This window comes from Macadamia integrifolia, unplaced genomic scaffold (assembly GCF_013358625.1).
Source record: "Macadamia integrifolia cultivar HAES 741 unplaced genomic scaffold, SCU_Mint_v3 scaffold1563, whole genome shotgun sequence".
NCBI classification, from domain to species: domain Eukaryota; kingdom Viridiplantae; phylum Streptophyta; class Magnoliopsida; order Proteales; family Proteaceae; genus Macadamia; species Macadamia integrifolia.
Genome location: NW_024868260.1, coordinates 96,889 through 105,120, shown reverse-complemented (window position 1 = coordinate 105,120; position 8,232 = coordinate 96,889). Strand labels below are relative to the sequence as shown.

The following is an 8,232-nucleotide window of genomic DNA, read 5'->3' as shown; positions in this document are numbered from 1 at the left end:
ATCAATTCTGCGGAAGACTTGGTTTACCTGTGAATATTCCCATAATACTTGATACCCAAATTGTAATACAATAGTTAAGTACATGTGGGCCCGAAGGCATGATATTTACACAAAAGAATACAATTTACATATCAAGTACTCAAAAGGAATCATCAAAAATCAGATAGTACAGCTCAGCTTGGTATCAAAAGTAGAGCTCAATTAGGTATCAAAGGGTAGAGCTCAGCTCGGTATCAAAGGGTAGAGCTCAGCTCGGTATCAGAACTGCGGTCCCGCAGCACAACCCTCGCACGAGTAATCCGTGCCGTGCTCTAACTCCTCAGGGACCCACCAATCCTCTTCAGGGAACTCAACTGTGGGATCTGACCCGTGCTCTTCAGATGGATGACCTGTAAAATCATCTAAAAGAGGTGCACACGTGGGATGAGCTCACTAGCTCAGTAAGTGGAAAGAAGGACCATACATCAGTCCATACAACAATTCACAACCATATGCACTATACGTTATGCAATTTATTTTAAATCACATCCACCTAAACAACATTACTAAGTCTTTGGTTTAGTGCTACTACAACCATAGTGCGCGCATACTCCGGGTATGAGCCGCAAACTCCATCCCGCGATATGCCCATAGGGCTGTCAGAGAAGGCCCACTGTGAGTACTCGAAAAAGTAAAACATGCCGACCACTGGCTCTCAACATAAAATAAATGACAGAATTTAAAGGTGCTGACTCCAGCAATTTAAAAGCAGTACGATTGACCCTCTTGAATATACCACCGGGGTTGCCGACTATCCTAATGACTAGTCGGGCGTATGTCTAACCGCCACAGTGACCCGACAACCGCGACCACTGCTTCTCTCCAAATGGTAACCCAACACCTTAACCCCTATTGGGAAGGGTCGTAGCACGAAAAGATGATAATCCTAAACCGCATGCTCCTATATGACAATAGTACGATTGTATAGTGCCACCGCGTCCCATACCACGGGCCACCAATGCACTCGTTTCCAAGCCGACTATGGCATCTAGTCTATTAATGCATCATGCACAATGATGTCAACATTCATCACATAAGCATATCATCACTTGGCATTTAGAAAATAAACACAGCACCCATGGCATAATAATGTGAGGATGACTAATCTACACAGCATTTTCATGATGACATGGCTAGTCTAGATACAATTAAATGAATGCCAAACAAGCCTTGAAACAAGGCCAAACGTCCTCTCCCCACTTACCTGTAGTGTACAAGGACTCATAATCGGTACGTGTGAGATCCGATGCGAGAAGCGTAAGATTTGGTGAACCTATCATGAGTGAGTGGGGTTAGTATTTCACCACTTTGGGATCAATATTAACACGATCCAATGATAAATTCATGTTTAGAATCCTAAACAAAGGTCGCACGTCTGTTTTGGGTCCGTTCGGACGTAAATATCACGTTGGGAGCCTCTCGAGTGGGTCAGACAGCCCACCTGTCTGACCCACCAGTCAGACCCACTGGTCCCGACCGACGGGCAGGTCGGCCCGCTGGTTGGGCCCCTAGGGTCTTGCTAAGACCGACGGGTAGGTCGGCCCGCCGGTTGGCCCCGAGGGTCTGCCCTCTTAGGCGGGTGCCCTCAGGTGGGCCAAATGGCCCATCGGTCTTGGCAAAAAAATGCCATTTTCACCCGAAATCTTTCCCAACTTTTGGGAAATCAAATGGGGCTCTTCCAAACCCATTCTCCACACATTCACGGTCTCATAAGCTGGTTCTAACATAGATCTAGGTTAGATTTAAGGAATAGAAAGCCACCTTACCTCCTTTGCTCAAGAACTGCTTCAAAATCCCAAAATCACTTCAAATCAACAATGTTTCTCCAACCTTGTAAACACTCCTTCAAATCCTTCAAAATCAACACATAGATCATCTATTAAACCTTAGATTCATCATCTCAAGGGGGATTTACAAGACCTCAAGAAACCCTACCCAAATCAAGGGTTTACTTGGGTATGGTGAAAGTTTAAGGAACCTAGCCTTTGCTCACCTCTAAACGTAGATCTAGTGTTGGAGATCACTCTTCCGGCATCGGAATGGGAAGATCAAACCTCGGCGTCGCTGAAATCCATCTCTTCTTCCTCTTCCTTCTCTTCTCCTCTTCTTTCCCTTCTTTTCTCTCTCCTCTTTACTCTTCTCACCAACGTCAGAGTGTCATAAATGAGAAAAGAAAAAGGAAGACATAAATGCTATATATACTTTTTAAAATAACTAAGTAATCACATGGGTGGGTCACTTAGGTGGGTGGATGCGCCCACCTGTGACCGCCCACATGAGGTCAAAACTTGGTCAACAAGTGGGATTTTGACAGAATTCGGCCCTCGGCACAAATCTCACTCTTGGCATAAGATGTAATATACGTATGCACCATAAGATACGGCTACATAACTGCTTTTATCCGTACATGACCTTATGATATGTGCATGTACACGGCTTGGGTACTCCTGTCTTCTCTGGCACTGGCTCGGACTTGTCTGGCCAGCATGTGTTTAAGGTCACCCTTGCCATCATGGTCCATAAGGAACCCGCCTTAACTCTCTCAGGTTCGGGTCCTGCATGGTTAAACTAGGTCAACCGTGTACTCAGACCGGGTTTAAGAAGTAGGGTATTACATAAGTGGTTGATATCTTCTTAACCTCATTCACCTGTGGAGGGTTAGGTGATTTATTCATAAGGTATAATTTTAACCACTGAAAGAATGAGAGATTTATTTGATGAGTTTCCATATGAGAAACCCATTTCTCATGAAACTCTTGTTGCTAAATATTAGAATAATGTTTTTCAAAAATTCGATATTTTTCAGCATTCTTATCGTACTTATATTATTGAATAAGGAATCGCTTCTTGATTTGAAATTTGGGTTCTTCAATGATATGAAGCATATGAATTCCCAATAGTACTTGCATATTAGGAAGTGTTGGAGATGAAGATCCATTTTCCTTATGAATAGGAGCAATAGGTGGCTGATTAGCCTAAGATGATTCCCTAAGAGGAGGACCATAGACAAGTTGATTAACCTGGGTAGGTGTACAATTTGTACCCTGAAAATTAATTATTTCATCAAATATCTCGCTCTGAGCTCGAGATGTTGAAGCACGAGCAAGTGCTTGATATGTAGGATGCTCAGAGGAGGAAAACATCACAGAAGAAGTAGATCTATGAGTATTATTGATTCTACAATCAAAAGTGATCTCGACATCACCTTATAGAAGTTGGGTGATGCAGGATGGAGTAGTCTTGAAAGGTGACTGAGGTTGAGCCACAGAGGTTAAAGTCCAAGATTCTGGAAGGTTAATTTTCGACCATTTAATACTCCGGGATACAAAATTTTAAGATCAGTTAGAATTAACCTGGAAACACATAGTTTACCCACGAGGATCTATAACCTTAGCATTTGAAGCAACAACAGTCATTACTTTATAATAGATACGATAAATCACAGCGAGATTTTGAGTTCCCGGAACGATACGATATCCATAAGTTTTAAAGAAATAATAGTACCATCAAGAATATTAGTATCTGTTAAGGGGATAGTAAGATTAGGTTTACACTGAAAATAGACTAGTCCTTCACAGAAACTGATTTCAACAGTAACCATTAGAGATTCATTAAAATCAAGCATTTGGGTATTTCGAACACAGAGAAATGTGCCGAATTTAATTTATACAAGTACCTACTTAATTTATACGGCGTTGTTAAAACTTTCGTAGTATTTGATATATTTGATTCGACGGGAATTTGTTGAGCTCAGTATATGGTTAATTATATACGACACCTAAATATACTGTAGTATCTGGTTCCGTAGTACAAGCAAAAACAGATTTCCCGCTAATCCGTTCCCGCTGAAAACACATAATAGGGCGGGTTTCTCTCCCGCGATCAAAACCGTACCCTCACTCTACGTCTCTCCACATTCCCCTTCATGATACAATCTCATTCAATCAAAACTTGGAGAAAAGTAGCGGCAGCGCCGAGCTTCTGGGTTTTCTGCTGTTGCAGGTTCTTCGATTCTGCTGAGAAGGAACTCTCTCTTTTTGGTTTTGTTCCTTCAGCGTGGCATGGACTCTTGAAGAAGAACAACTATTTTTTTTCAGAGGAACAATACTACCTACTAACTTAGAGCTTTGTAATCGGCTACCCACTTATTTCTAGGCATTGTTCTCTATGAATTCCTCAATTCCCTGTGTGATGCTCTGTTAGAGCCAGTGCCGAGGGTTCTGAGTTTTCCGTCGTTGCAGGTCCTCCTTCTGCTGAGAAGAAACTCCTCTTTTTGGTTTTGTTCTTTCAGCGTGGCACAGACTCTTGAAGAAGAACAACTATTGTCTTTGTAGAGGAACAATACTACCTTAGAGCTCTGTAATCGCCTGCTTCAAAGTTCCAGGTATTGTTCTTTATGGATTCCTCAATCCCCTTTTGATGCTCTGTTCTTGTTTCATTTGATTAGTACAAAACCTAGGTTTTTAGATTATTGGAATTGATTTATCTGTATGGATCTCTTTTTGTTAATGAATAATGGTTGTCACTCTGGTATTGTTGTTGTTTATTTTTTTATTTTTGTTTAGGTTTCCTCACGAACGAGACCATGATGTTCTATTCTTTAAGCTCCCTTTTGGTTGTAAGGGAATCAAAGGGAAGAAATTGGAAATTAAAAAAAAATCAAATTATTACTCGTAGAATGAAGGGTGCACGATTGAAGACTGATTGGTGTATTCAGAGTTTTACTCTAATGTTTATTCTCTTTTTCTAGTTGACCAAATAAAAATAGGAAGTGTGTTCATGCCCCAGCCTATATGATTTGCTAAGCAGTTGGCAACAATGTGGGGCTTAAAATTGGTGGGACTGATTAACACCGCTGCTAGGTTAGAGAAGCTCCATACCATCCCAGAAACTGTATGGTATGGGATTTACTGTTTGCCAAGTTTGTTGGGCCAGTGAATTTGTTGTTCCTGTTATTACAGCTGCCTTAGGTTCTTATCAATGCTAGAATCTATTGGCAGAAAACAAGTCAGCCTCCAGTCGTTAAATAGGTTTATTATTTTAATGTGATTCATTTCTCTAGTGAATAAAATACAATGGAATACCACCCAAGGAATACAGCCTCCAGAATTTTTGGTAGCTAGCTAAGAAGATTTTGTTGTTAGATATGCAAACTAAAGCCCAACTGGCCTACTTTGCGTTGGAGTTAAAGCTTCCATCAGAAATTATGATGGGGTGAGAGGGTGAGGATGCTATACTAAAAGGCTACTGAGTCAAGAGTTGTGGTTTGGGTGGTAGGTTGGGAATGGTGGACACAACGCAAAGTAGGCCATTAGAAACTATATGAACAGGCTCTCTAACTGTGATTTGTCAATTTTCTTAAATACATACAAAAATCAAACTGTTCTAACAGGGACACAATGTATGTTTGCACAAAGTATATTCTCCATTGTGAAGTATTGGAATTCTCCTCCATCCATTGTTTGAGTTGAGCAAATTCAGTCCTGATTTCTACTTGCTTCATACTTTGCTATGCTTCTTCATCCAAGTCCTTGCTCAATTCCTTCCCCTTCTACCTCGTCTGTTGAGTCTAAGGAACCATGATAAAAATTTTATGCTATTCATGCCATGATCCTGCAATAGTAACGATGCTAATCCCTCTTGATTGATTTCCTCCTGAAAATCACTGTCTATGATGAGGAGTGAATGGCCGTCTATTAACAAGGTTTATGAGATGGTGTGAATTTGGTTTATGGCATTTGACTATAGAACCTGATTCTGTTCATACCACATTAAGAACATAACAATACAGTCCATTGTTAAAAATCTCTGTTATCTATTTTGGAAAAGTTTCCATTAAAAAACATTTCAATTCTCTGATCCTTGAAGGAGTCTGCATTAAATATTTCTGTTTGCAGTCCTAGATTACTGGCTGCCTAGATTATTTTTGAGAACCAATCTTGACAGCATATTATATGTTATCACTAAATACTGCGGATTTTGTAGTCTGTCGTATATTGTGGACTTTATGTAACGGTATTTTTATACCGTAGTATATGTTATCAATTACAATGGTATTTATTTCCCGTAGCAAAAAAAGTGTAACAATTGACCATTTTTCTTGTAGTGAAGTTTGTTGAACTGCTGTCTCTTATTGTATTTTCTATTTTTCCCTTTCACCTCCCTAGGGAGGTCTTTGTAATTCCTTTCATATTGTCAGTGCAGTAATATATGTGGTAGAGAATGTTTTCTCTACACACAACATTTCCACCATTATCTTCTCTTCTTCTTCAACTTCTTCTCCTTCCTCTTCTTTTTCTCTAACCTTCCACTCTCTTGTTCCCTTACTTTCTCTCGATCCTCATTTTCTGTCAGATAACTTGAAAGAGAGGAGTGTCATTCATTGTCTCATCTTCTTTGACCTCGAAATAACTTGTTTCAAGCATGGGTTTGGTGCCGAAAATTTTCATGTGTCATTGTTCACCAATACTCTTCACCTGCAACAAACCATGCCAAACTTCATATTCAAACATATAAATGTTTGCTTTAACATTTGGAAGAACAATCAGTTCCTTATTGCAATAAAATTTCAAAAATAACCCCTATATATGTGTAACTACAACATCCTTTTACCATTTAGCTTGATCACCGATTTCCATTATACCAAGTGAAACTGTTAGTTACATGTCTTCATATTATTCACAAAATATATAAGTTAGGTATAAGAGGGAACTGAGTCAGTTCTTTTAACTTTATCTTCTCTTAAGTTGCACTCAGATTGCTATTAGTTTTAATAAACTCTTCTGACTTAAATTAATGCAATGAATAGATCCATGCAATTATTTTAGAGAAGAACTCATTGCCCTGCCATGGCTCAAATTAACATCAGAAATTCCACCAGGTTCAACATTAGGATGACAATGCTGGAATTGAATATGTGATGGAGGGCCGGTAGGGGTAGGGAAGAATTCCCTGAGATAGCGTCTCAGAGTTGCAGGGGAGGGGAAAAATCGCACTAAGAAGGGGGGGGGGAAATCACGCACATAGCCCTCAGGCTCTCAACACTCAAAACTCAATTCATCATTCTCTTTTTTTCTAATTAAACGATTACATGCATTTAAATAGTAAAAGAAACCCAACATTAAAAGGAAACGTACTCTAATTTGGAAACTCAAATTACTTGGAAACTAAATCCTAGTAGCTATCACCTACCTAAGTTACTGAAATAAAAGATTGCAGGAGAATAAAAATAAAATCCTAAAAGATCCTACTAGTCAAAGACTCAATATGAGTCTGGTTCATCGTTCACTGGATACCCAAATGGGTATGGGCTGCTCCATGGGTGCATATCTACATCAATTCCCTCGATGTTGAGAAAAACTCGTCCACGAGTTTTGTAGAATGGGAGAATTAACACCAATTGATCAAAATTCATCCTTGCCTGTATGAAATCACGATCGAATGCTATGAAATCTACGACGTAAAGTTCTTTGGTGTAGTAGTGACTCGGAAAAATAAAATCGATCAGTTCACTAATGAGATCAATCGATTTTAAGTTTTCCACAAGTTGATCTTCAACTTCCAATGGTGTCATATCATCTTCTACCACCGGTGATTCATCTTCTGGTTCGTCTACCTGTTGTTCAACGGCTGAGATCACATAGTTGAAGGTAGAGTGTGTTATGGATTTGATTTCCGTGCAATGTCGTTGAGCCTCATCGAGCTTCTCTATTATGAACTGCATTTGTTGACGAATATCCGTTAAAAGATTGAGATCCATTGGCCAGTTTTTTTTTCCTTTTATTTTTTTTTTCAAGGGAGGCCAGAATTGTAAATAGATGAAGTTCACTTTAAGTCACCAAGGGATGTCACGTGTGGGTCAGGGATATAGTTGGAAATAAGGGAAAAATATGGGGATAAAGAGTTAAAGACAAACAGAAGGGCAACGTGGGAAAATCCAACAAATTGAAGAGAGTAAGAGAGAAAAGGGTTATCAGGGGTGGGGTTTGGGATTACCGAAGAGAAATAATCGACTGAAGGCTCTTCTTAGAGACGGAATCAGCAGCGGGAGTCGGCTCCAATCAAGAGAGAGGCTCGCGATGGCTTTGCAGGTATGTGGTCCTTTCTCTCTCTTCTCGACTTCTCTTTCTTCTTCTTCTTCTTCTTCTTCTTCTTCTTCTTCTTTCTTCTCGTCTGTTTTTTCCTTTTTTTTTT

At 39.8% G+C, this 8,232-nt stretch overlaps 1 long non-coding RNA gene across 2 annotated transcripts in view; it reads left to right on the top strand.

The window, feature by feature from the left end:
- Nucleotides 1–3,859: 3,859 nt before the first annotated feature.
- Nucleotides 3,860–8,232, top strand: part of LOC122064217 — an 8,996-nt gene continuing 4,623 nt past the window's right edge. For both annotated transcript variants that reach the window (XR_006135621.1, XR_006135620.1), the window contains exon 1: nucleotides 3,860–4,423. This is a non-coding gene — a long non-coding RNA (uncharacterized LOC122064217). The remainder of the gene's footprint in view (nucleotides 4,424–8,232) is intronic.